The following is a 6,933-nucleotide window of genomic DNA, read 5'->3' on the forward strand; positions in this document are numbered from 1 at the left end:
ATCTTGCCAGCCTGAGGGTTTGTAGAAGTTTGCATGTCAGTTTTGACAACTACCCAGATCTTGCATGTCAGTTTTGACAACTACCCAGATCTTGCATGTCAGTTTTGACAACTACCCAGATCTTGCATGTCAATTTTAATAACTACCCAGATCTTGCATGTCAGTTTTGACAACTACCCAGATCTTGCATGTCAGTTTTGACAACTACCCAGATCTTGCATATCATAATTTATGGTTGCATGTTGCTTCTAATCAGATGCATGTCAAAATCTATGGTTGCATGCTACTTCTAATCATTTTCATGTTAATTCTTGGTGAATTTGGTGGTTGCATGTTGCTTCTAATTAGTTGCATGTCAAAATCTATGGTTGCATGCTACTTCTAATCAATTGCATGTTAGTTCTTGGTGTTTGAAGAAGTTATAACATATTGGGGTTACACTCTACTTTATCGGAATGGACAGGTATAGTACAGAGTCTCAGAGGACACAATCTTGGACAATTGATATCCAGAGTCAGAATAGTAGAAAGGATGGTTATTTAGACATTCGAGATAAACTTAGGAAAATAAGCTATGACATGTCTGAACAGTTGGTTGAGCACCACTGTATAATGAATGACATGTTGTCCGACCCAGCTAAGGAGGATAAGTTGACTAGATTTCTATTTGGCAAATTTTCTCACAGGGCAGATGACACAATTACCAAGAATTTGCATCAGGAGTCTGAGAAACTAGCTTATAACTAGGCAGAGGTCTTAGATTCTACTCCACCAGAGGAGGTAGTGAGAAAAGATATTACACAGATTGATAGTAATGGTCAACTTGATACTCAAATTAAGACAATTGTATACAGGTTGTTAAAGGGTGATATCACAGGTATTTAGGATGGTATAGTTGCAACAGGTAGTGACTATAGTGTAGTGGGTTCAAATGATGATTATGAGGATATTGTTGTACATGATGGTGAGATACCTGGTAGAGATGAGCAGACATTGAGCATTCATGACTTTGCTGAGAAAGAGTACCAAGCATAGTTAGATGCTTCGTCACATGAGGTTGAGGCTGGTAGTACTTCACACAATTTGTCGAGCCAGTTGAAAGTGAACAAAGATAGTATTGTGACTTCATTATCTCATCATGACAGGTATGTGGAGTTAGTTGGTATTGGTCATATTACTCAAGTGAGGATTTTGCTTGAGTTACGAGCTGATTCTAGTTTATAGATATGGACTCGAGATTGTTATATTGGCATTTGGGATTTAGTTGACTAGAGATCTTTAACACTTTTTGGTAGCAGTGTTTGTTTGGGTGCTATCATGGATTTGATTAGCAGATTGCACGGTGTTGTCTTTTCTTGTGCTAGCAGCTTGTCCAATGTTGGTATTAGTTTTTATACACTGGTGTTGGGCTCTGTTCATATATCCAGTCGACCATACTTGCTGGAATGTGTTGATGATCTTTCATATTTGGCAGTGTGTACAGATGAGTCCCAGGATCATATTGGCATTGATGACATCAAGGAGGATGTAGTGGGCAGTTTTGAAGACTTAGTTTACTTGGGTACAAAGGAGTTGGACAGCAGTGCTACAGTTTTTGATACTCCATCTGTTGATATGAGCTTTAGAGTTGATTCACAGGATATGGATGGTAATACTCTAGAGACTAGTAACTTTGAGGATACTCCTTTAGACAGTGCATAAGAGGAGGTTTGTAGGAGATAGTCAAGCTAGTGCCATCATGTGTCTAATCAGTTGAGAGTTAGTGAGTGAGACATTGCTATCGCTTGCCAACATTTTGATGCTGCTTGTCAATTGTTAGCAGTTTATGGATGGGGTTCTCCTACTAGTGATGAGCAGGGAGACAGTTATCTTTTCTTGACAGAGTTCCACTCTTTATGGGAGGCTATCCAAATTTTGAGACAAGATTATATGCAGTTGGTAGTCGACAGAGATTATCTTATGGAGTGGGGTAGTACAACATATGATGCATTGTTGGCCAAGGAAGATGAGGTGAGTGAGCTTACTGAGCAGCTTGAGGTGACTTCTGAGATTCTTGAGAGTACACAGTTGGCTTTCAAGGAGTCACAATTTCATTTGGCTAAGGTGACCATAGAGTTAGCACAACTACAGACTTTACTAGATTCTGTACAGTCACAAGCTGTGGTGTCTGATGATCTGAGGATGTCCATGGTCGAGATTGTCAAAGATAGTGGAGATGGGGATGCATCCATCCTTGATACTAACATTGGCATATCAGGTTCATCCCCACTAGAGTCAGGTTCAGTTGAGTTGGGTGCTGCAGCAGATTGTTGTGGTATGCCTAACATGGTGGTGACCTCTAGCACTAATGGCATGAAGACTAGAGATGTTGTATCAAAGACCATGTGTGATGTTGGTGAGCCGATAGTTGGCATGGTTCTTGCTAGTAATACTACTCCCTTGGCAATGTATTTAGAGGTAGTAGTCAATTCCAACTTGGTTAGTGATCGATTGTAGTTAGTTTCATTTGAATTGCAGTCTGAGCCATCGACTAAGATTGGCGCATTCTATCAGCACTACACTATGAGGTATGCTCATCAATTTACCTTTGATGACCATGTTGATGAGAGGATGATATAGAGATGTACTTTGGTTCCTAGTGCTTATTATCAGTTATGGGATAGTTTAATGCCTCGGGATGAGAGTTATGATGGGCACGACATGGTGATAGGTTCTACAGTTGACAGCTTGATAATACATGACTTAGAGTAGGAGTTTTGGAGTGATGCTTCAGTGGGTGTTGTTATTGATTCTACTCCTTTGGCTATGACATCTCCTGACTTAGCTGGTGATCAATCACAATCGGTTGTATCACTTGTTCATGGTGAGTTGTTGACTAAGGTTGGTTTTTTTTATCAACATTATATTGCAAGGTATGTATATCAGTTAGCATTTGATCCTTGTGTTGAGGAGTTGATGGCAGAAAAATTTGGTTTGAGTTCCAATTCTTGTTGTTTATCTTGTAATGTCTCTTCACCATCAACAATGTATGGGAGTTACGGTTATGAGATAGTGGCTAGTGATTTTCAGAATTGTGTTGATTGTAGGAGTTGTACAGTGTGTGGATTCTCCATACTTGGTATAGTTTCATTCAAGAGCATTCACCATTATTGCAGAGTTGGATTGTACATTCCATATAGGCCAGTGGGATGCGTTGATGGTATTTACTGTGTTAGCAATTTGATTTGTCCACTTTACTTGGGTTCTAATGTTCTAAGAGTTTGTGTCTTGTGGGTTTCTGACTGTGGCAGTGGTGATTTTGGAGTTTGGTTGAGCTATAATTGTCAGTTTGATTATGGATTCCTCTTGGTCATATTGCAGAGGATATTGCAGGAGCCTATGTTAATTGGCAGTAGTATAGTTCATGACTACATTTGGGATCCAAGTGGATTGATTGATTGATTGTTCAGCCATTACTTGAGGATAAGCAATATATGGGAGGGGAGGACTTGTCATGTCCCCTTTTCAAATAATTAAAAAATAATAATCTTTGCTAAGGCAGGTAGCCCCAAAAAGGCGAAGTTTCAACAAAAGGGGATAATCTTTGGAAGCTAATGGACTAATAAATGAAGATTATTATTAAAATATGTTTTATTAATCCCTCTTGGATGTGAGTTAGGGTTATGCTCTCTTTTAAGGGGTTTGGAGGCATTTTGGGCTGATTCTAGAACTTGATTTTTGGCTCATTTCTTTGTTATTCTTCAGAGGCTGCCAAACCTGTGGAGAAGGAGACCCAAGAACGGGAGTTTGCAGGTTTCTAGGGAGACCCAACAATGGGAGTTTGCAGGTTTCTAGGAAGGCTAAGGATGGGAATTTGAAGCCATTCCATGTGCATGCTCATACAGAGTTTTCCTTTGTGCTGAACAATGCAGATTTTTGGATTTTCGGGTGTGTTTTTTGGTATGAGTTTGGTGTTTTCAGTTGAGTATTTCATATCAGTTTGGGTTGCTACTATATTTCAAATTTTAAGATGTTAAAATAGAGCTGAATATATTTATTGAGACATGATTAAACTTTTGAGATAGATTATTAGTGTTTTTGTGGTGTTTCCGAGCATTTTTGTGTTAATTTCGGGAGCCCGATGAGCATAGTTTTTGTCCTACATTTGTGAGCTATTGTGTAAAGGATATACAGATCTGGAAATGTCATTTTGTAGGCTATTATGCTGCTAAAATTTTTGTAAAATGTCCATTTTCAGATTTATTAATAATTTGTGTAGTTGTGAAGTTTTTTGGCATTATTTCAGACATACCCAATTTGGGTTTATTTGAGAAATTGGTGGATCTTTGTAATATTGGTTGTTTGATTTTAAAAATCTGATTTTAGGCTTGAAATATCATGTAAAATTAGAAAAGGGACATTTTAGTTATTCAAATCCCTAATAAAATGTTGTATCAACTGAGCTGAATTTTCACCAAACCCTGAAAAAGGCATAAGCTCATAAAACTTACGCTCATACTCGGTCACTGACAAAGTGTACTGTCTGAGATTATGAAACTCATCATCCCTTTGTTGTTTCCATTCCTCAGGTAGGAATTGTTCACAAAAACTCTCTAGGAATAACTCCCATGTGACACTGCTCATATCAATTCCAAACTTCTTCTCCTCTATCATCCACCAAGTGGCCCCAAAATTCTCTAGATTAGTGATCGCAAACCTTGCGTTAACATTGCTGTCGAACTCCTGCATGAAAAAAATCTTATCAAGAGAAATAAGCCACTGTTCGGCCACATAACCAGAACCTTGCCCATTGAAAGGCTTAACCTTGGATCTTGAAAGATCCTTCATCTGAGTGGACACAATGGACCTCTGACGTTCCTTCTGAGGACTTCTAGATCCAGGTCTGTGCTCTTGTTCTATCTGATGCACTTTAGGTTGTTCTTGAATAGGAGGTAGACATTCTAGAATAGTCTGCATCATCTGCCTCAAATCGACCTCTTCAAACTCAGCTTGGTCCTCTCTACGGCTCTCTTCTTGCTGCCTACTAGAGTTTTCTTCCCTACTCTCTACATGAGCCGATCCCTCATGGGCAGACCCATGGACACTGATAGTTCTGCCACATCCACGGCCTCTACCACGACCTCTAACGGAAGACCTAGTCACAGATACCATCCTACAACAGTACAAGGTACTAAGTTTAGTTCTATGTCTAGGTTTAAGTAAAATTTTTAGTTTTGAAACTAAGTGTTGAAGTATGAAAAATATTCAAGTAATAGTTTGAGTCCTGTTTCAATTCACCTAGATCAAGTTTGGAAAGTTACACTTAATAGTTCATAGTCCTAGTTGTTCCAAAATACCTAGAGCTCGCAATGTAGGAACCTGACTCTGATACCAAATGTAATGCCCCACCAAGGGATCCAAAGAATTAACCTAGAATTTCACTAAGATTAGTAGCATTTTTTTTGTATGCAAGTAAACACCACATATAACTTATGTACAATAATGGAAGCAATAGTAATGTCCATTTGAAAATTAAACATAACATAAATAATAGATTACATTCTTTAAGATCCCTTAACGTTGAATTACATACATGAATCAGTCTAGTACAACATCCACATGAAATAATAATGATAAATCCAATGTTTATACATTACATTTCAAATACTTAATCATCCACTGTACATGTCATAGGGTATGACAAGCTTAAAAGAATATACATACATAGAATAAGGTACATCATCCTATTCTAATCCATGATACATCAAAGTAGAGATAATCCAATGATACACATGATACAATATCATAGAAAAAATATACATCCATCATAAAGATCAAACATAATAAACTAAGTGCATGGTTCCTCCCAACCGTCAATAGCATCATTAGACAATCGTGGATCCTAGCCATCCCTCCGTGCGTAACATTCCAAATTACTGAAGAGATCATCAATATTACATAGTAGGAATGTCACTCCCAATAAATACAACATCATATATAGAAGTAATCTAACATGCAAATAAAAGCATACGATAACATCATCTAACATATGCCATGTTGGAAATGAGAATTGAGTAACTGAGAGGGGGAGGGGGTGAATCAGTTACCACAAAAACATTTCACAGTCCCTTAGATGTCTAAAATCTTGATCTTGGTTACAGATTACTGAAACTTGATAATGCAGCAAATACTAATAATTATTAAGAACTGGTAACCAAAACAATTCAGCAATCATGAACACTAAAGACACCAGATTTAACGTGGAAACCCAATGTGGGAAAAACCACCAATGTAACTAGTTACTGTTTTTCACTCTTCTGAAGTGAGCCCTATTAGGAGCTAACCCTGTTAAAGGTTACAAAACACACTATTAGGTGTGACCCTGTTAGAGGATTTAATCACCCTGTTAGGAGTGGCCTTGCTAAAGGTCTTTAGAACAATTCAACTGAACTGTCATCTTGTTAGAGGATTTACAATAGGGCTGTTAAACCCACTCTGTTAAGAGATTTTGAGTTCACTGTTACAATGGTTAGAAAGCAACAATGAAGTGACCTAATATAATGTGCAACTTATTTTTCTGATTGCAGATCTCTGTTATGCTTGACTGGATCCTTACTGATCACATACAACTTTGCAGCTCCTTCAACGCATCTGATCCTCCATCAGACTTTTTCAACATTTGCTCATATGTTCAATATTCACACTCTTATGCATCCAAATTCTTGCATCTTACGAATTCACAACTTGATCTTTCATATATACCTTACAGATTATCTTAGTCGACTCTAATCACTGATCAATAATCAAACAAATACAATAGCCGGCTAAAAAAAAATTACAAACCAACAAATCCCTTTACTGGCCAACACTGCTTGGTTAATACTATTCAAAAAATTATTCCTGTGTTAACCGACTGAGCTTGGTTAATACATTGAACTCCGTGACATCCCTTCAA

Source organism: Cupressus sempervirens, chromosome 5, assembly GCF_028749045.1.
Source record: "Cupressus sempervirens isolate cs-2001-9-10 chromosome 5, ASM2874904v1, whole genome shotgun sequence".
Taxonomy (NCBI): Eukaryota; Viridiplantae; Streptophyta; class Pinopsida; order Cupressales; family Cupressaceae; genus Cupressus; species Cupressus sempervirens.